General features: G+C 43.3%; 1 protein-coding gene across 4 annotated transcripts in view; it reads right to left on the bottom strand.

Annotated features, from left to right (window-relative positions):
- The window catches only part of PLXNB2 (plexin B2), a 267,945-nt gene that overhangs the window by 241,241 nt on the left and 3,613 nt on the right, over positions 1-23,091 (bottom strand). For 3 of the 4 annotated variants that reach the window (XM_040594019.1, XM_040594018.1, XM_040594020.1), the window contains exon 2: positions 16,217-16,319. The gene's annotated coding sequence lies outside the window, so the exon portion shown is untranslated. The remainder of the gene's footprint in view (positions 1-16,216; positions 16,320-23,091) is intronic. The other variant, XM_040594021.1, reaches the window with a different exon arrangement.

Below are 23,091 nucleotides of genomic sequence, written 5' to 3'. Positions count from 1 at the left end.
CCACTAGTTGTGTAAGAGTGTGTAAGTCCAGAAGGACTAAGGCAGTACAAGCTCAAATGTGGTCAGGTATCAGGTGCCATGGAAAGTGACACCCAGTTGATGGCAAAATAATAAAGTCATTGGCCATGCCTGGATAGTATTGCCAGCCAACTGCTTAACCATGCAGCAGTACAGCAGAGAAGTGAAAGATGTGAAGAGTTAACAACGTGCACTGGTTCAGAGAGCTTGGAGGCTGGCGGGATAGGGAGGTGAGTTGGGGAAAGAAGAGCCAGCATCTTCTGCGACACAGCAGCGTATGCCCAGGGTTACAAACCCAAACTAGCCAGCACAAGACATATTGGCCACCTTCTTAATTCTTTTCCTGAAACTTAATCTTTTTAGAATCTCTGATGAGCTGTTTTGCCTAGAAGAGTTTTAAAGGCCATAAATGTATTGCCTTTAAGTTCCATATTATCGGAAAAGGAACAGTAAGGATGTCCTCACTCAGCTTTCACTCCTATGTATCCATTCCTATATCCCCTTCTACCACCTCTGCAGAAAAGCACCATTGCTTTGCTAGCTCGACGAAAGCTTGAGCTGGCGAAAGAGTTAAGTTGTTGTATAGACACTTACAGGTAGGGAAGTTGGAGGAGATGAAAACATATGGGAATACATACTATAGAGCACAGAATCAGCTTCCAAACACATCCCAAAGCCACGCGACGCCTGCCAGAGCATCTTGGAGCTGATCATTACTGGAGGTCCTAGGAGGCCCTTCCTCGTGGGAAGCTGAGCTGCTGAGCCCTGGCTCCCTGCCAGCCCTGTCACGTGACCACCCTCCCAGGGCCAAGGCTGACAGCACTAAACGCTGAACTTGGTCCACCGGAATGAGCAGCTTTGCTTGTGCTGAGAAGGGAAGATGTGTTAGGTCAGACCCATCCACTGCTAGCCGTTCTTCTCCACCATCTTCTCATTTGCAGCTTGTCTGTGCCTAAAGGCAGAGCAACCCTCTGCCCTGAGCAGAAAAGAAAGCCATGAATGCTATAAACTTCCTAAACATCCCTCCTGCCAACACCTGTCATTCGCTTCTACATTTCCTATTTGCTCTGTTTTCATTTAAGGTATTATATGACTCAGATGAGGCCTCAACAGCTTCAAAAGAATTCCTGTGTCTGACTGCCTCAGCTTTATTAAAAGTAACTGAGCCATTGATCATCATCAGAAGGTGTAGTCTCAGGAGAAAAGATATAATTTGTAAACAGATGATCCTATGAACACAAACACTCCTCCAGCCGTGGATAACAGGGAAACAAGTACGTGGCTGGGGAGGCGAGAAGCCCCTCCAGCACATCGGCAGATCATCTTAGGGATAACAAGGAGAGTCACACTTTTACGAGCAGCCTGGCTAACAAGAACATGCTCTTCCAAAGGCAGGGCAAGGGGGAGAAGCAATTTTCTTTTGCTGTTGTCAAGTCTCTAAAGGCGATTTCATGGTGCTGTCTTAGGAGGCGAGCAAACAAGACTGCTCATCCCTAAAATGACCAGTTCCCTATGTTCAGAAAGGGTGGCTTTTTTAGCTGACAATTTGCATACACACCCTTGTATGCTGTATTTCATGGCTGACCAAAGTGTGAAGGCTGGAGAAGGGAATGCATGACTGCATGGCAACACCTGTGAAAACTCAAAGTAGTTCCCTTCCCTTACCTCTAGCTAGCTACAAACAGGATCAGCCTGTCAGGGCTATGAAACTTGTTTCTACAGAAACAAATTAACAAAGATCAGTACTACGGATTAGAGCACATAAAGAGTGAAAGATGCTACATAAAAGCCTGTTGAAGCACCTGCCAGGTACAATCACTCGTTTTTCAAGAGTAGCGGACCAGATATCCATAAAAACATGTAGGAAGACTTTTTAAAATAAATGCCTTCACATGAAAGAACAGGACAACTCCTGGCAAACATTTAACTTGAATACGGTGCAGGCTCAACAGCTGCTGCTGCTGGAATGGAACTGCTATTGTGCAATACTGGTTTTTGGAAAGAAAAGGATGCCGAAATCTGCACCAGATGCACTGCATTCCCCAAAGAAGAGTACATTTAGCATATTCAGTTTAACACCACACAAATCATATGGAAGCCACCTAGGACCTGCAGAGGTTCATCAAACAGAAAGTAGGCATCTAACCAGGAATAGTCTCAAGCAGAGCAGACATGGCCAAGGTCCTTCTGGTCAGCAGCCAAAATCCTCATTACATAGAAATAACAACTCGGTAAGTCAATGTCCCTGAATCAGCTGGGGCAAGTGCCTGCCGTTCCAGGAAAACCACTTGGGAAAGTCCTTTTTACAGAAATCATTGTGCATGGAGGGGAAAAAAAAAAAAAAAAAAAAAAAGAAACAGCCTAACAACCTCACGTTATCCTTGCTGCTGGGCAAAGACATCATGTGAATCAAAACATGGCAGCTAGCCACTAAAAAGCCCAGGTGAGCTTAAGGTGAAATTCAGCTTGCTTAAGTTCATATAGAGTATGCAGCAGCAGCTTACTTTGCTTTGGGGGCTACGAGCGCCCATCAGTGTGTAAAGGTGCTTAAGAAAAGAAATGGCAGCACTACCATGTAGTTCTTCAAAAGAAATGCTGTAGCACTCGGCAAATTCAGGGCTCATCTAAGCTCCAACAGCTTCTCTAGGCCGTCTAGAGTTTCCTTTGAAACATGTATCTATGAGCACATATGGTCTTGGAGCACATCCACACCCATTCACCAGAACGGAATGAGAGTGGGTGTAATACATAAGACTACCCCTAAGAAAGGGAAGGGGAAGAAGAGAGCATAAAAATCCTGGCATAAACAAACAGCTGCCATTTCTAGCCCTTCTGGTTGAACCCCTCCTCCATCCCGATGCCACTCTGTAAGATGCCTTGTTCAACTTCAGAGACAACCAGAGAAATAAAAGCGCAAGAGCACACACTTTTACAACCCAATTATGACCACTTATAAACATACTATAAATCTATTCACTGCTTAACACACCAGGTACATCCAGCAAATGCATTTGCTCAGTGTGTACCCAATGTAGCTTGATATTCTCCATGTAGCTTAAGTGTGCATGTTCACGCAATAAAAAAAAAAATAAAAAAAAAAATTAAACAAATCAAGTCTGGATTATACTCAGTCCACAATAGCAAGGAAAAAAAGAGTAATTATTGACAGTGGCTTGGTTAAGCTTAGAAAAGCTTAAAAGAAAAGGATTTTTCCATAATTGCCTTCTCTAACCTTTTCTCCAAGCTCAGTGGGTACATTACCTAAGTCAGCAGGAAGTTTAGCCACTCCACATGAAATTAATAACGTTTATGGGCCGACCCATTGCCCACAGCCTTCTCAAAGCTTTTTAGAACAAAAGCTATGAAGATGTTATTGTCCTTCCATCAGGAAACAGTCCATACCACACTTAGCTGCTTAAACCAAACCAAACCAACCCCTGGCTCCTTTAGCAGGCAGCAGTCCCTGAAGACTGAGCCTCCTCTTACATATTCTCAAGAGGAAATTAACCTTACACACAAATTACAGGAATAAAAACAAGCTTCTCAAGAGCAGTGCATCCCATCAGCTGACCCGCCAGTACCTAGCAGGGCAGCAGCTCCTGCACCATGAGGGCATCATCCCTCGCCCCAGATCGGGAGCTTTCCTGCTGGCCTTGGCACAGCTACTGCCTGTGCTCACCGGCACGAGTCAGCCCTTATGTGTCTGCCCCGTCTGTCCACAGAACAGAGCTCACCAACGTTGAAAGGATGCGTTTCAAGTTCAGGTGCCTATAAAATGGCTGTGGAGCAAACTTGCACACCAAGCGAGAGCTTTCAGCCTGACTTTGTATTCAGGTATACAGAGAACAAGATAAACTAGTTTAGCTAACGCTGACCCATTTTCACACTGGAAAGGACCAACAGACACGAGAATTTAAAATATGTTTCTTAAGAGATGCTGCTCATCTGTTTTGAGATGGCAAGCATGAAATATTTGGGTTTTGTGATAAAACTCTAGGCGAGGACCAAACAGAGCAAAACCAGGTCAGCATCCTGACTTAACAAAATTGTGTTGAAAACCATTAACAGGAATACAGCACACATGCTTTATAAGACTTTATAAGCTCTCTCTCTTCAGTGTCACAGACCAAGAAAAGAACAAGAAAAATCAAGAGAGGGATAAACAACACTGGCTGGGAATTGATTGCCACCTTTGAAATTTTAGTGGAACAGTTGGAGTAAGAAGCTGACTGCAGCCGAACTGAAAAATCACTATGTGTAGCTAGATGTGTAGCTAGATTACTCCTCTACTGTTGAACCCAAATTAAAGTGTTCTTCCCACAGGCAAGGCTGAAGATTGCAAAAAAGCTGTAATTTACAACTTAGGAAAGTTTAGAAGGAAGCCCTGCAAAACTTAAATGACTTTTGTACTCAATGGGCAGAAAACCAAAGGACAGATGAAACTTCACGTTGGTTGATACAATGTAAATACTATGTGGCATGCAGGATGCGAATAAGCCAAGAAGCTGATGAACTGGGTTAAAGAAGAGTTCACCTCGTTCAGTTCCTAGCTACAGCCAGCCTTCCTTCTCTGCAAATCACGGTTCCAAGCTGTTACACAGTAGCACAAACAGAAACAGGTGGTAGACTTTCAGCAAACCAGACCCTTACTGCAGCCAACATCATGAAGCGCTATCAATACCAGCTTGAACAGGCGATTCTTCACGTTTTTTTGTAATTAGGTAGTGAACTCATCTACAGGAAGCACGAAAAGTGAGTGTGCAAGGCACAAGCCTTTTAGCAAAGTGCCGCAGCAAGTACTTTTGTCCCATTTATTTTCCAGGAGTGATCACGCCTTGGACACATGCCCATTTCTAACCATTTATTTTTCATGTCTGGACAAGGCAATATAACTTCTACACAATTTAATCTCTTTGCTAATAGACTTAGCTATTACAGCTGAAATACACAAGCTTAACAATAAGGCTAAAATACCTCAAAATACTTAAATCTGAGAAATGTGTTTCCTGGCTTTTGTTCAGGACAAGTAGAAGCAATCAGCTAAAATGCCGCAGCCGGGGAACTGTGGCGACTGCGGCCAGACCTGTGAAGAGGTTATGTTGGACTCTGCACAACTGCCTACAGAAGAACAACTCTCCAAGCAGGGCACAAAATTTAGCTTAAAAAAAAATATCTTTAATTACCAGCGAAGCTCCTCCAAAGGGCCAGGAAGCACCTGGGTGCCCCACCAGCTCGCCTTGGCTCCCTGGGTCAGCGCTACCCTAAAATTACAGGGACGCTGGGCCCAAAACCCCCGAGGATCATTTTGCCCATCACGTTTCCCCACAGGGTTGTTTCATTCTGCTTTCAGGCTGCAGTTCAGTGAACAGGCTGTAATTTACCTCTTCACCCTCACCCTCAAATTTGTTTGGATAAACAGGCTCTCCTTTGTTCCAGGCTGCTACTACATTTACACATTGTATTGTAAATCAGCCGGTACAAAGCAAGGCAGGCCCCTGAATGAAGACACTAGCATTTTTGTTCACAGCAAAATTAAACAAGTAAAAGGCACAGAACTCCATTTATAACCCCAGTCTGGAAACAATTGGTTTTTAAAAGGTGAGAGGTTTTAAAAAGTTTACTAAACAAACCTAGCCAGTTACAGAGTCTATCGTCAGTTCACAAACAAGTTCAAGGCTGTATAAATTGCCAAAGCAGTGTTATTTCTGAAGAGAACTTTAAACAGTTTAAGACCATTTCAAGGGGCCAAGAATTATTGGCAACCGATTTATATTTTATTAAGTACACAAATAGAGAGGAAGGGAATGGACTATTGGCCGTGTCTATTAAAGACAAGAGACCTAAATAGCATCCAGGAGCTACAGGATAAACATCACAAAAACTTCACAGTAACAACAGTTGAGCAGAGGAACAGACGGCTATGAAGCCTTCCCCATCAGAGGTCTGGAGGAGACGTTCCACAAGCATCTGTAATGAACAACTTCACCACCACTGATTCTGCCTACAAGAGACGATGGACTCTGTACATGGCGTCTTCAGATCCCTCCCCAAACCCATTCTCCATTATTTTAAATGTTCTTTTAAATAAACCGAGTTTGCTGAGATCTCTCCCATAGGTTGGTAGTTCAGTACAGCTCAGCAGAAGAGAGATCAAGAGTAATCATTATTTGATAGGTGCCCAGGTTTTCTGGAATGCTATCAACTCAGTCCCATAACTGAGCATGTATTCACAGCAAGAAAAAAATAAAATTAAATTTACACTGGCTGATCCAAAGGCCAGGAATAATTGCATCTGATGTTGACCGCAGTCCAGAAGTGAGGCCTCCTGACGGGATGCTATGGAAAAACTTCAGCTGGACATCTGTAAGATGTCATTCACTGATGCAGACAGCCCTGCATACTTCATGAACATTAAGCTTAAAAAAATTAATCCCAAGTCTGAAACATAAATTTAAGCAGCAGAAATATTTTTATTCCTTTGATTAATTTAAAGGGGATGGGGACAGAAACGAGATGGATTTGGGTTTAAAAGCTTTTTTCCCCAATTACAATATGTTAAAATAAGAAGTCTTCTACAGGCTCCTTTTGGTACATCTACCATCTGCGATACAAAGAAATGCCACACTTCAGTAGCTTCAGATCAAAAAGAAAAAAAGAAGTCAGGAGAAAGAGGGCATGCCCCTGTTTCACGTTTCAGGAGCCAGGGCATCACGGTCCACGTTGTAATTCTGACATGATCTGATTGTCCATGTTTACCCTCAGCAGCAAAAGCAGGGAAGAGAAGGCGGCTTACAAGCTCCCACTCACTCTGATCCCTTCAGAGGCCAGAAAGCATTTACTGAACACGATAAAGGGAAGCTGAACCTCTGCTTCACCACCAGCCCCAGCAACACCGCAGCCAACTGCGGCCGTTTCTTCCCTCAGGCACCCCCTGAGCATGAGAGCTGTGGCTGAGGTGACTGACCAAGCCAACAGGCCCTCGTCCACAAAAAATTAAAAAAAATCTGGTATGGATGTGAGCATGGCAATTTCCCCCTAAGACCACTGGAGCAGTTGGCTCCTGCCGGCATGAGGGCTGCCACGTCCTCCGGCGGGGAAGGAGGCAGAGAGGTCCCGCTGTGTCTGCGGAGAGCGCTGGGGATGCCACGGCCAGAGCCTTCTCCCAAGCACCACACGTCCCTGCCTGGGGAGCACAGTGGGCTGGCACGATGCCTCCCACAAGCTGAGTTCAACCCCCAGCCTGACCTACTCATATTGCCCCCTGTGCCCTGCCCTGCCCTTCCAATCCTGCCTCTTACTAAGTGATCTACCTTTTATCTCACTTCTTTCCACCTTCAAACACATCATTAGCAGACTAACCAGCACTGGAGTGCTTCCCCTGCCGCCAAGCATCACCTGGAGCATGACCAGGGCTTTGCCCTCTCTCCTTCCTCTTCCAAGGTGCCCTTCCTTCTTCAAGCGGTGTTTCATATGGGGACTCTTTGGTTTCATGCCTTTCACATGAAGACGACACAAACATGGAGAGAGCACCTCACAGGATAGGCGATGCTCTCACCTGAAGCCAGATCTGTTTCTGCCCTGAGCTAACGCAGTCTGCACAGAAATGATGTTCGAGGGAATGAAAAGAAGCCAACAACCCTTAAGCCTGTGAGGTTCTGGAAACCCTGTAATTTGTGCCGTGAAGAGAGATTACAGCCCATCTGTCCCAGCCGGAGTACAAAGGAATTCAGAGTGACTTGTGCTCCCCCTCCTCACCTCCCCCGGCCCCCTGCTTAGCTGAATAACTAAAGCCAATATAACCGTGCCCCTAACTTGTTGACATCTGCCACTTTGCCTCTGCCGTGGCTGTCCTGGGGACCTAGGCACTGCACTTGGGAAACCATACGTTACCTGAAATCATCTCCTAAAATCTGGCATGACACAGGTTTTTCCTACGGTTGGACTGATGGACTCTGAGTGCCCCACCACCAAGATTTATTTTTCTGCTTGGAGATAATGCTGCTGAAACATCTGTAAAAACAAATCCATATGCTTTAACTTTAAGCTCTTGCACCAAGTATTAAAGTGACACTGCCAGATTAAAGGGACTGCAATATATTTTTTTAATACCCTATTATGAACTCTCCCTCAGATTATTACCAGTAAAAGAGTTTTTAATATCTGTTCTTTGATTTAGGTGCCTGATACCTGCCTGTCCTCTATTTTTGCCCCATTTTTTGCTCCAGGTACATATTTACCGAGGCCCACCTGGCATTTTACTAAGCTCTGTTCCAGAAGCAGCAGTGGTGGAGGTCAGGGGAGCCCACGTGTCACCACACAACTGAGGGCTGGGACAACGTGCACCTGTGGCAATGCGGGCCTGTGGCTCCCCCAGACACGTGGTGAAGGAAAAGTGGGAGGCAGACATCCCACAGGGAAGGAACACGCTGCCATCCCAGTACAGCACCACCCCAAACCTCCCACTGCCAGAGCAGCCCTCGGTCATGGACAGCAGCTGCCCTTCTGGCAGCCACCTGAGCACTGCTGCTTATTGCCAGCACGGGATGGGAATAGGTATTGAAATTTTATAACAACAGGCAACTCACCCTGTCACTTCCCATTTTAGTAATTTTTTTATTTTGACAAGCAGGGGCGAATCTGACCAAAAGGCTCTTAATAGGAAGACCATACTGAGTTCTGAACAAAGAAAAATGTGCTTAAAAGCTCTCAACTACTGTCGCTGTGGTGCACGAAGACAGTAAGGAGCTGTAAGATGCTTTTCTGTCTTATGTGCCTTTGACTACAGGGTGACTAAAACCTGGAACAAAATCATTTAGCAAAAAAACCTCAAAATCAAAACAAATAAACATCCCCCAACAATATTCCTCCAAAGACACAAAGAAATAACTCAGTGTCTTTTTATTCCTAAATAAAGGCAGGCAAGAAGAAAGCGTGGCTGTCCCTGGAAGTGCTGCAGGCAGGAACTCCCAGAGGACAGGACAATAGGGACCATCTCAGCCTTGTGCCCAACAAGTTCCTTCAACTACTCTGGGTCTTGGTTTCCACATCTGCAGAGTGGGGATAATAACAGGTCTTTACATCACAGGGGTGTTACAAAGATCAATTAGTTAATGTCTGAAAAGCGCTTTGAAGATATAGCAGGTGGTGAGTATTATTATGCAAATAACATGATTTAAGAAAATCACAAGTGCTGGATTAATACTAATCCCTTTGATATTTAAAAGACACCATTTTTTCATATTTTAAAGCAGTAATCGTTTATGCTATAGCTTTCCATGGCTGCTGCAACAACAATTTTTAACCTTTTCGTACAGCTCAATATGTAAAACTCCTCAGCAGACATCTTCACAAAATCCAACCTTGACTCAAAGCTAGGAGTAGTGGAAGAAATTATGCATGTTGATGAACTGGATAACTATATTCTATGCAGGAATATTTCTCAGAGGATAGAATGTCACAGGCCTAACTTACTGTAACAAACACTGCAGAGTCTTCTGGTTTTCGGGCTTTTTTTGGAAGCACACTAATTTCACGCATAGAGGCATTTGTAAAACAATAGAGCTGGTACCTAATTATGCCATTTTATGTGGTGGAAAGATTGGAGAAAGAGAGAATAACATGGTTCATTCACTTCTTCCAAGGCTGCCTATCTGAACTGTAAAAAAAAAATAAAAAAAAAATAAAAAATAATCTAATGTCATATGACCTCATTCAGTGGTCTTGCAGGAGATCAGGCCATTGCAATGTCTGCTCCAACCTCCAGCACATAGCCACACAACCACTTCTGCTTTAGGTGGATGCAGGGAGTGGGGCAGATAGCCACAAGCCAGCCCAGAAACACAGCCTGGCTGAAAGCCTGCAAGCCACAATGGACACAAACAACACATGTCAACAAGAGAGTTGAGGTAGGATGGGGATGAAGAACCTGAGGTGAGCAGCAGCATCAGAAACCAAGGAGAGAGCACAGCCAAGACCAGCCGTCCCGCTGGTCTCCTGCCTCGCCTTTGCCAGACCTCTCTGTGAAAGCAAGGCATCCCACCCAGTGCCTAACCCCCCCTCCCCGTGCTTCCAGGACTTCCACTGCCACATTCCCTTTCTGTGAGGAAGCCTGTTTCTTGTCTCCTGCACCGTAAAATTTAGTGCAAAACAGCTGGTGCATTTGGTCTAGGAATCTGTACAATATTGCTGTGGTTAAAAACAGCTTAATATTAACCCCCTCTGGAATGCATGCCTGAAATTGATATTAACGAAACAAGATCAGATATTAATATTCTGTACAGCCGGTTCCTCAAGCTGTGCTGTAGCGTCAAATCAAATCTTTTCCCAAGTCAACATACAAAACACAAATAGAGGATGGCAGGTAGTATTGACATAGGAGGAAGCAGCAAAAGTGTTTTAAAACTTTAGAAGCTCTTAAGCGTGCAGCTACAGGGAGCTACGCTTCCCTTCCTACCACATCTCCCACAGCAGCCATTTTAATAGCTATTCAACACAGTAACAGGATCCAATCTGTACACTTAGTTGTTGGGGCTTTTTTAGTCTCTCAGTCAATATTAAAAGCATTTGGATGCTTTTTAGCGGGGAGGAATGATTTTGCACCCCAGGAACAGCGAAGCATTTGCAGTGCTCCCAAGGAACGCCGGCGAAGGATTTCCTTTGCATGCCTCTGCTGGTGATTGATGTTCTGATACTTCATTTTAACTGGACCCTGTTGTGCAGATTCACAATTTAATCTTCTCCTGTAAACATGCTCTCAGTGTAACCTTAGTGTGTTCTCGTTAGTTGAAGTTACACAATTCATGTACAATATAGATCCAAAACACCACCTGAGGGTCTTTCTTCAGCCAGGAGGAGACCCTTGAGGGTCTCCAAGCACAAAGGCTTTTGGACACATGATTTCTACTCCTGGATCTGCAAGGCCTGGGGAATAAATCCACAGTTTTGATCCTAGGTAAATAAGTACAGCCCCATCGTTCACTTTACTCTCCCATGAAATGGGAGCCACCTCCTCTCCGGAAAAAGTTCTAATGATAGACCATTCCACTGAAGAACAACTCCCAGGTGGAAGGATGAGGTGGCATCATGCTGCTTCCGTCTTCACTGGGAATTAAAACTCCCTTTATTTCTAATCCAAAGGAGAAATTCAATTTCTCTCTCAAGAGTACCCCTTGCCCACAGGTGGCTTGAGGTCTGGTGTACTCTATCTCCACACTTTCAGTTAATTCACCTTTTCTGAATGTTTTGAGTTTGTGCAACTGCTCACTTGAGGAAAGCAATCTGATTTTCTTGTAATCAGCTATTCAGTTTGAGGTACACGCATCCATCTTATTTAAAGTAGGCCATAGATATTTACAGCTAAAACTAGTAATGCAAAAAATATTACAGCCTCCTCAAAACTTTAACATGTGCAGCCTCATCACACCAGAGTTAAAACCCAACTTAGATGTCACCTAGGTTTTTTTATCTCTTGCTTGAAACAGCCAAGTAATATGAAGTGGCTGCAAGGTTTGCTCTCATTAGCTACCCTTCCTCAGCACTCAGATATCTGCTGCCAGGTTTCTCCAGACAAAAGGATGAAAAATAAACATATTGTCCCTGCTACACCCAAAATCATCTTTAAACTATGCACACACACACAAAAAAAGGACCTATTTAACTGTGACAGAGAAGGAGGTAAGATGTTGCCTTCTGTCTGACCACAGAGCAAGAGGAAAGCCATTCAAACCGCCCCTCAGAGGACAAAAAATAATAATCTGGATTTCTACCTGGTTTGCTGATCTTTACACGAGATAAGCCAGGAAGGTACAGGTCCACTGACTACCACTGCCCACCCTTCCCCAGGAGACGGGCAGAGAACACGAACAGGTATGTACTGAAGAGGTGACTCTGATGACTTTTAGTTCAGCCACAAATCTTCCAGACTGTTGTTCTCCTGGCTTTGGTACAATCTTCATCACATTTGTAATTGCATTTACCTGGATGGCTTTAATCTTATTAAAGATTCACAGGTAAAAAGCAGAGGCTGAACCAAATCTCATAAAGCAGTGTCTGCTTCACAGGGGCTAGGCTAAGCAGAAGGCTAACTCAACTCCTAATTTCTCCTAGGTTTGTAAAGATTATATTTATAATTTCACTCAGGAACAAAATATATCAATTGAGCTGAAGTTTATTTGAACTAAAGAGCAAAAAATGTTACTGTGTCGTTTGGGGTGTTTGATCTTATGCTTTATTGAAGCACAGCTATTTAAAAATAAATTATTCCAGGAACACATTGTCCTTACCTTGTGTCTGATACATATATTTTTATATATTTAAAAGAGATTAAAAAAAATTAGTCATATTGTAGTATTTCTTCTCCCTTCAGGTAAACATAAAAGCTTAGAATTTAATCTGCCTTAAAAAAATATAATCAGCTCATGCATTTTAGGGACTACTAGTACAGCCAAATTAGGCTCTTGCAGCTGAGTTCACTGCTCTGCATTTGGCACAAGTATAACTGGTATAACTGAAATATTCCAGAAGACAGATATGTTACATTCTTTCAGGTGTTTTGACTTAACGTTTATGGTACTCAAGGAATTTCTATTAAAAAAAAACAACCCTACCTTCAGCAAATTTCAAAACCTTTACTTGGGAAACACGAAGAGAAAGTTTTCATATGACAGAGCATACTCTCCATTAAAAACACATCAATTGTAACTATAAAATCTATTATACATATTATATATAATACATACAATTTTATATACAGATATCAAATATATAACTTTTTTTTTTAATAACAGAGATCCTATTTCTGAAAAGGAGAGCACTTCATGCATACAGCTACTTTTATGAAGTGGTTAGAAATGTGTGAAGGAGAACCTGTATGGGTTATTAAGATACTGCCCTTCGAGGCATGTCAAGGGAGCAAAATTGCTAACGGCCTTTTGGGACAGGGGGGCTCCAGCTTTCTATTTGTGCTGCCACATGCGTGAGCTTTAAACTGAAGTTGTGTTTGTTCTCGTGGCCGCAGATTGCAACTCCGCTGTTGATCTGAATTCCTGCAAGCCTCATACACTTGGGACCTGCCTTCCCTCATTTAGAGGAGATCACATAATGGTTTTTCCTCTTTACAGCCATACCATCCCCTTGTAGCCAAGCCTCAGGGTCAATAACCTTAGGTCTAGTTTTCACATTTAACAAATTCTCCTACTGCTCAATTGGCAAAGGCTGTTCAATGCCTAGGCTGGAGCTAGACATATTAAGTGTTAACCATTTCTTTGTCAGCTTTTTAAAGTCATATTTTGTAATAGTTGCCTGCACTCACCTCCTTAAATTATACACTATTATGGCATCTGCATATCTTACTACAGGTATCGTACCCTGCGGCTGCTGTGTACCTGCCATTCCATCCAGACCCCAACCATAAATGTCATGGTAGCACCTGGAAATCCTTCCAAGCTTCCTTGAAGAGACTAACAGAGGTAAGAATCTTCGTATTTAGGTGAAGTCTGTTTAAAAATTATTTTTTTTATATGTGAAGAAAATTATCTATAATTCTTTTACCCTATCCTTGATATTTTGATTTTCTTTCTCTGCTGCAAGCAATAAAACAGCTTTACATTCAGCACATGAATAGCAGAGATTTTTTTAAAGCCTCACATTTTACAGGGTTTTCCTAAAGCTTCTTAAGAATTTGAATGATCTGTGCAATAGCTCCACACATAAAAACACAACTTGGGCATACCAATTTCAATCTCCCCCTTTATTCATTACTTAAAGAGCTATGAACCATCCTGGGATGCCTTGCGCTAGGAGGGAAGGTACATAACTCATTTCCTAACTACTCTGTTTACTTTGCATACCTTGTGGGCAAAAGTTGGCAAGAAAGGACTGGAAGCTGTTTGCTTTGAAATTATCACCCCATTTACAAGATTCAAGACCAAAGTCTTCTAAAACGAGGTAACAAGGAAAAGGAAGTGACTATATGCACGGTTAATGCTACAGAGTGGGCTAGCAGTGCACGGGAGGTCATCAGCTGAGAAAGAAAACAAACGGGTATCGAGAAAGCTCCCCCCACGAAGTGCATTTGGACACAGTATTTAAAGCAGCCATAGAGAATAAAGGCATAGCCAGTTCTACGCAAAACGTCTGTATTCAGTTTAAAGTCACCTCTTATTATTCCCAATGGAAGTAAAGCTACACAGGGGCACGGCGGTTGTTGAAAGCACAAGCTTAACACCCTAACTCCATCTGCAAAGGCCTCCTTCTCCCTGACTAGTAGGGCCACCCAGGAGGGGATGGGCAGCCAACAAGATTGCTACAGACACAGGTGGGGCTTGATAACACAAAGAATTTGGCAACGAAATTAGTTTCAGTGGATCCTGAATCCTGGGTCTGGGGTTTTTTTGGCTTTCAGGCTTCTCAATTCAACATTGCAAAATAATGTGTGTTTGCAGGGCCGTGCTGCGAAACACGTCAGTGATGCAATAAAACTTTAAAATACTTTTTTCAAAGCCATGTAACAGCTACACTATAATGCCAGAGCAGTTCTCCCGTCCAGTTCACAGCACAGCTCCACAAAACAGTCATGGTAGCACAACTAAGCAGCTACTGGCCAGCGATGGCAGGAACCACTTAAAGCAGAGCTGCCACCAAAGATTTCATATCGTTGAATGATGGTCTGTGCACGCTGCTAACCCACTTGGAACAGAAATGCTCCTCCCTGTGCCAAGTCAGCTCGTGGGTACAGAAAGCCTGATGTGGAAGTGCCTCATGGAAGTGCCTCGTGGAAGGCTTTGCTCAAGCCAGGAAATCTGGGGATGCAGGTCTGCTTTTGCACAGAGGCTTTTGGGGAGAGGACATAGGATAGTTTACAGAACTGCCAGGTCACCACCCTTCCTGGTCAAGAAGGAACGCTGTAGCATCCACTTGCCCTACTTATACATGACAAAACTACCGCTAACATTTATTTTTTGTCTACAGATTCCCCCCAAATTCCCCCAAAAGATGCAATGCCAAATTTTTTTAAAAAAACCCAATAAATCAGAGAAAAATGAAATTACTTGCTAAAGACAGAAAAAACAGAATGCATGAAGTCACCAGTCAAGAAACCTACAGGACCCTACTGCATACAAGGGACCGCACAGATGGCACTCTGGACACCAAACCTACAAACAAAGCAGCCCAGGCTCCTGGTATTCCAGTAGATACACCTGTTTTGGCTGAACAATGCCACTGAACTATTAGCACAGCGTAGCAGCATCACAGTTTGATCAGAGAAACACCAGCAAACAACCCAGCCATGCCAACTAACTGTACGTGAAAGGTGTGAGCAAAATAGGTGTCTGTGAGAGGGAAGGAAAGGAAGCAAATACGTAGCCATTTCTGGCCATGAATTTACCAGTCTCTTCTTTTCTCAAAAAGCTGAGTAATAACATATGCAAACTCTTCATTGCTGTCTCATTCAAAAGCTCCTAACTTCCAAGGCTGCTAAACCCTCTTCTGATACCACAGTTCCCATTCAAGTATAATTCAAGTAGATTAATTATGCCACAGACAACAGAAAACGCAGTCTGCTTCTTCAAATTATCAGTACAAGAAAACAGCATGAAGACTTCAGTTTCAAGGATGCTGTTTACATCTACTCACTTAGTTTACAGGCCTCGGGATCAAAATAAAAAGATAGTAACTAATTGCTACAACTGGGAAAAGTAAATTGGAAAGTTCTTACCAGGTACACCTGTACACAATAATTTGAAGAGCGGCAGTATAAGCAACGCACATTGCAAAAGTGCAATTAGAGACGTGGAAAGGGTTACTCTGAGCAATTGAGATACTATGTTTTGATAACTAAGTTACCCTGGAGATGATTCACACACGTAAGTTGCTTAATGTCATTTTGCACTACAGGTCCAGGAGGTACAAAAATATGCATAAAAGCCACTATTAAATCACACAGTATCCAGGACAATTGCAAAGTGAATACATTTTCATCCCAGATTATTGCACTAAGTTTGAGGATGTAATATTTCAACCTATGTCCAAAGCACATAAACCTCACACAGCCATCTCTTGTCTTAATGCACCAAGCCAACCACACTGCAGCGCTCTACAAGAGGACCTCCTCCTCCTCAAGCAAGCAACATGCTGCTTTGGAAGAAGAAAGGGAGGTTAAAAAACCCCAACCCTCAGTTCAAATGAGTTCTTAGCTCACCTGAGCAGCATGACAGCCACTAGCAAAAGGGACCTCTTGGGACTCAGGCTTCTGTGCAAATAGCTTCCAGGATGAAGTGCCTTTTGACGTGTACTTGTTCCTGCTGGGAGAGACACAGAAAAGATGCTTCAGAGAATACGTAAGACAAGGGACTGGGCAACATACACGAAGAGAAATAGCTTGCTCAAGGGGTTTATGGGCATCCTAAGAAAGGAATTATTTTGGAGCTGGCATCTCAACACATCATAGAAAATTCCTTGGTTTCATCTATATAAATGCAAAAGGAAGAAGAGTAAAGAAGGTGAAATCTATTGATTTTGCACTGAATACAGCAATTGAACACTTCAAGATACGTCATAACAGCCAACAAACATCAAATCAACAGAACTTTAAAATCAGGATATCAAAATATATAGGCAAAATAGGTCAAAAATTACTGAACTGAAAGATCTCCCAAAATTGTCATTACTGAGTAACATCAGTGTGCAACCACAATGCTCCTTTTTCAAGTTGCAATGACTGGAATTATGCTCTATATTACCTAAGTGTTTTATTAGCTACCTGGAAATAAGCATGTCCTAATGTAAAATTAACGGATTACATAGTTTAGTAGCATGATAAATAAAAATAAAAAAGAAATCACACAGTGTTAGCTCAATTCTTGTCAAGCTGGGCTCATTCCAACCAAAACAGTCTTAAGATATCTGAATGCAGATACACGTATCCAGTAACAAGGAATGCAGGTCAGGTTTGCAAATCAGAGGACCATGACCTTACGAAGCAAGGAAACAAAATGGGATGCGGAGATCATCATAGTCTTGCAACTAAGCATTCAGAGCTTCTGATGTTATTAAAAGGGCTAATGTGTTTCATGGATGCAAGATATGAAAAAGATATGACAGTGAATGGAAATACTGAATGCGGGGGGGTGGGGTACGCAATGGTAAAGAGTGACACTGAAATACTGTGCCCAGTTCCATGGCTGATGCTCAAAAAAAGATGCTGAAAATTAGAGAACATGCAGAGCACAGCCACAAAAGCAATTAGCGTGTAGAGGGGAAAAAAAGCATTATGTATAATCAGATTTAAAGATTCAGTCCTTCTGATAAGCCACACAGACAACTGACAGCTTACTTGATCATCTTTAAGGAAAAAAAAAAAAATATCAGCAATGAAAAAAACACTTTAATACAGCCACGAGCAGACTTAAAAGGGACCAACAGATGCAAGTCAAAAGCATAGAAGGCTCCTGTTAAAAACAAGATATGAATTGCAACAGGGAGAAATGAACAGGAACAAAATTCTTGAAGACGTAGTCTCTTTTTCTCGGTACTTTCAGGATAACATATGCTTTAGCCTAAGGATTTGTTCGGCCTATGAGCAATGCCAAGTGAGATGGTCTAACAACTGTAGGACTTGATGGCTCCACTGACCCTAAACTCTGAATGACAGTCTCAAAAAAAAACCTCAACCAATAACAACAAACCAACCCTCAAACAAAACCAAAACCAACTGAAAAACCCAAAAGCATATTGCCCCACATTTTCAATAATGCTACTGAGCACTGAATTAAATGCACAATGGACTGTGAAATGCTTGCAGATCTTCCCCCAGCTAAATGTCAAATGAAGAGGCCATCTGTTAATAAACATAAACATTACCTCTCTGGAGTTTTATCCAATGCACTAATAAGTAAACTCATACCACCATTTAGTGCTACAGGATTGCCAAAGCAAGTGAAGTCTTTCGGGTTTTCATTTCAACAGCTTGGGTGGGCAGAAGAAGAAAACACCTGGAGCATGTGGCAGACACATTCCCAGTCACGAAGACAGCTTCATGGCTGTAGAGTTACAGGCTCTTGAGAAAATTCTTCAAAGTACTCACAAAGATGCTTTCTGCCTGAGTAAAGGCCTTTCAGACAAAACCACCTCCACTTAGCATGTTCGAGAGGAAAAATATATATCCCCAAAGTTACCCATTTCAGTTGCTTTTCTAGGTTTGTAACTTATACCTCAAAGGGCGATGTGCATGCATCGCAATCCCAGCTAGAGTTTTCATGGGGTGTTAAGTCAGTTCATGACAGAAAAAGGCCCAGTTGCTGATGATGTTAATCAAAACTGCACAGAAAAATTTGTTAAAGCTTTTTAACTACTTACTAAACCCAGAAGACTGGAAATAGAAGAGGTTAAACTATTGCTTTCATTGCCTTACAATTCAACAGGCCCAACATCAACTTAATACCAATTTGCCTCATACTGATTAAGTGAACATAGCACACAAGTTCAACACACACTGTGGCAACATTAAGGAACAACAAATTAGCGAGTCTTCTGACGTATTTTAGAGAGAAGCTGCACATTTTGAACTTCTAATTGCAATGAGCATAATCAGATCCATTGAAGGGAAAGGACTAACTAGTATAAGCTGAAGGAAACCATAGCCTACTACTATTAACCATTGCAAGCACCATGTATCTTTAGAAAAGAAGCTTTTATTTGCTGTGTATGCCTAGGCTAAGTACAAACAAAAGATTATTAAATTGTCCTTCTGATTCAGGACAAGAGAGATCACCCCATATTTCACTTGCACCCTTTTTACCAAATCAATGTGGTGGGGATTTTTCTGCCCTCTGCTTTTTTCCTATGGTAGAATACATTTGACTAATCACTCTTTTCCCACTGGGAAACACTGGTTAAAGAGCTGGTCCTTCACGAATTCTAAATAGTGATGCAACTAGGAATGTAAGAGCTAGATCTTCTTTATATACAGCTCTTACATACATCTGTCAGAAAGAGATACTATCTCTTAAACTATCTAGAAGACAAACAAAAGCCCTGGGGAAAAAGACATGTGTTCACTCCTGAAATTTCTACATATTTAAAACACAGCCAATTAGTATAGACAGAAGGTTAAGCTTGAACTGTGAGAGACCTTGATTTCTGCATCACTTCGTCAAGAGACCAAGCTATCGCCCCAACAATCCCTCTAGACATAGCAAGGTTAACGTCAGGTTTATGTGAGCTTCCTTCACATCGACATGTCACCTTAATCCAGCTTAATTAGAAACGCTAGCCAGGTCTAGGTCTATTCAGCAATAAGCATGAATGTACCTTATTCTGAAAAGGTAAATTCTGTAACAATTCACTTGAAGTACTAAAAATCTCATGAATTTTTATTTAAAGCCATGCTGATCACAGGTGGTTCCTATGTACTTAATCTGGCAGAGTGCTCCCAACAGGTCTACCTGCGCAGGTCCAGCTAAGAAGTAGGGACAGGACAGCTCAGGGGCAGAGCTTGTCCACAGCTTCCTGGTTTGCTGTAGGCCCGAGAAAGCTTCTGAACAACTTTAACAGAAAGAAGGATAGATAACATACCACAACATAAAGAAAACCGTGACTGTCAAGTAATACAAATTCCATTCACTGCAAATTGCCAAAATCATAGAATCACAGAATGGTTTGGGTTGGAAAGGACCTTAAAGATCATCTAGTTCCAACCCCCCTGCCATGGGCAGGGACACCTGCCACTAGACCAGGTTGCTCAAAGCCCCATCCAACCTGGCCCTGAACACTGTCAGGGATGGGGCAGCCACAACTTCTCCAGGCAACCTGCTTCAGAGCCTCACCACCCTCATAGTGAAGAATCCTTCCCAATATCTAAATCTAATCTCTTTCAGTTTTAAGCCATTCCCCCTTGCTCTATCACCACATGCCCTTGTGAAAAGTCTCTCTCCAGCCTTCTCTAGGCCCCCTTTAGGTACTGGAAGGCTGCTATAAGGTCTGCCCAGAGCCTTCTCTTCTCCAGGCTGAACCCCCTCAACTGTCTCAGCCTGACGTCATAGGAAAGGGGCTCCAGCCCTCTGGTCATCTTCATGGCCCTTCTCTGGACTTGCTCCAACAGATCCACATCCTTCTTATGCTGGTGGCCCCACAGCTGAACGCAGTACTCCAGGCAGGGTCTCACAAGAGTGGAGAAGAGGGGGAGAATCACCTCCCTCAACCTGCTGGTCATGTTTCTTTTGATGCAGGCCAGGATATGGTTGGTTTTCTGAGCTGCAAGTGCACATTGCTGGACCATACACCAACACCTCTAAGTCCTCCTCCTCAGGGCTGCTCTCAATCAGTTCTCCACCCAGCCTGTATCTGTGCTTGGGATTGCCCCAACCTATGTGCAGGACTTCGCACTTAGCCTTGTTGGACTTCATGAGGTTCGTATGGGCCCACCTCTCAAGCCTGTAAAGGTCCCTCTGGACAGCATCACTTCCCTCCGGCATATTGACTGCACCACTGAGCTTGGTGTCATCAGCAAATTTGCTGAGGGTGCACTCAATCCCACTATCCCTGTGACTGACAAAGATACTGAACAGCACCGGTCCCAATACCAAACCCTGAGGAGCAGTGTTTGTCACTGATCTCCATTTGGACATCGACTGCAACTCTTTTGAGCACCATTTCCTTATCCACCGAGTGGTCCATCCACCAAATCCACATCTCTTCAGTTTAGAGACAAGGACGTCACATGGGAGTGTGTGTCAAATGCTTTGGACAAGTCCAGCTGCTCTGTCACTGAAGGCCACCAATTTTGTCAGGCATGATTTGCCCTTAATAAAGCCATGTTGGCTGTCACCACCTCATTTTGCAAGTGCCTTAGCATAGTTTCCAGGAGGATCTACTCCATGATCTTGCTGGGCACAGAGGTGAGACTGACTGCCTCCAGTTTTTACCTGTGGCCTTAAATTAGTGATGCTGGTTAGCAAGAAAAGCGAAACGCTAGAATAAGGTTTTAATTAAAACTAAATAAGGTTTCAATTAGATAACTAACTTTTTGAAGACAACACACTTCGACCAAATAAATCAAAACTACTAATTTCACTGGTTTCCAGGATCACAAAACTGTTTGCCTGAGGGCAGGTGGTGGAAGAGGGCATGTCAAAAACCAACCCAGAAGGGCAGAAACATGGAAGCTAACCACAAAGGTGGAGCAAGACCAGAACCACTTCAGAAGGCACCAGGTGGACTCCGTTGATGAGTGGCTAGGCTCCTAAGCCCAGGGAGCTCAGTGTGGAGCTAATCATCAACCTGTGCTAGCACTGGCTCCCAGAAGCCAAATTCCAAAGAGAAACAGAGCGTCTCACTGAGCACGTGGCTGGTGACCACAGTTCTGCTGACTCATTCCTGGGGACAAACTCTGCCCCATGTTATGGCAGTCTAAGGCTGAGGAATTGAGCAGGGGCCAATCGTCAAGCTGGTTCTGAGATTTTTTAAAATAATTGTTACTAACGTTTGTGAAGCACAGATGCTTTTGGACACTATGTCAACAAGTAGGTCTTCCCTCAACCATCTGAGATGGAAACCTAGAGATCCAAAAGCTACATATTTTCAGAAACTTAACTGCTGAGACAGAAACAGAAATACTTGATTTTAACAGATAACTAAATTACTAGCTGCCTAAACCTGCTGGTTTTGTCTGGGGTAGAGTTGGTTTTCTTCATAGTATCTAGGCTGGGGCTGTGCTTTGGATTTGCGCTGGAAGCAGTGTCGATAACGCAGGGATGTTTTCGTTACCGCCGAGCAGCGCTTGCACAGAGCCAAGGCCCTTTCTGCCTCTCACCCCACCCCACCGGGAGCTGGCAGGGGACACAGCTGGCACAGCTGGCCCCAGCTGACCAAAGGGATATGCCAGACCATGGGGCATCATGCTCAGCATATAAAGCCGGGGGAAGAAGGAAGGGGGAGGCCATTCAGAGCGATGGCGTTTGTCTTCCCAAGCAACTGCTACACATGATGAAGCCACCATGTCCTGGGGATGGCTGAACACCTGCAGCCGAGGGGAAGTGGTGAATTAATTCCTTGTTTTGATTTGTGTGTGTGCACAGCTTTTGCTTTACCTATTCAACTGTCTATCTCAACCCACGAGTTTTCTCACTTTTACTCTTCCAATTCTCTCCCCTATCCCACCGGGAGGGAGGGAGCAAGCAGATGTGTGGTGCTTAGTTGCCAGCCGGGGTTAAACCATGACACTAAGAAAGTAAGCCCCAACTCCACAAGGTCCACTGAACAACCCTCTAGCCTGCCCTATTGCTCCAGGGCTCGGGAAAGCAACTGCCTCTCCCTCCTCCATCCACCCTCTGGAGCCTCCAGGGGCAAGCACTCCACAGCCTCTTTTTGTGGCCAGTTCTGAGCAGTTCTGTAGTCAGAGAAGCTTTTTGTACCACTAAGCCACTACTGGCTTAGACAAAATGGCTCTCTCCAGCTCCTTATTTCCACTTTGCCTACATATGTTTTGTCCAAGCAAAGATTAGGAGTTACTTACTACCTAAATCCATTATTTTTTTTAAACAGACACCCCCTCAATGACTTATGCAGGCTGTGCTGTTTTATTTTTTTTAAACAAGAATTACCAGACCAATGTCAAATCCGAGTCAGTCTCACACTTAAACAAAACTCTTAAAGTAATACTCTACTAATTCTAGTTACCTCTGGCTTTACTATAGCTAATAATGGCCTTTTTTTTCATATTTATTTTTATTCTAATGGTAGCAGCCATTTAGAGAGGACATCATCCCCCTCCCCCCCCACCCACACATAAGCTGAGCTTCATAACATCCTGTGGTGCATGAGAAAACCTGTCAAGAAAAGCCAAAGCAAACATCCACTACTGAGCTGAACTAAAAGATAAAGGTGAGTAAGTAGGAAGAAGATCACACTGGGGTCGTTTGTTTACTTAATTCCATCTTAATTATTTAGACTCTCATCTCACTAACAGCTGTGCAGGTGCTAACTTTACTTCAAGAAGGACCTACATTTTTTGTTTGCATAAATCAAGTACATTTAATCAAGTGCACATTAACTCATCAACACATTGGATCTGATGAG

This window comes from Falco naumanni, chromosome 5 (genome assembly GCF_017639655.2).
Source record: "Falco naumanni isolate bFalNau1 chromosome 5, bFalNau1.pat, whole genome shotgun sequence".
Lineage (NCBI taxonomy): Eukaryota > Metazoa > Chordata > Aves > Falconiformes > Falconidae > Falco > Falco naumanni.
Note: the sequence above shows the minus strand (reverse complement) of the source record. Positions and strands in the feature narration are given on the sequence as shown.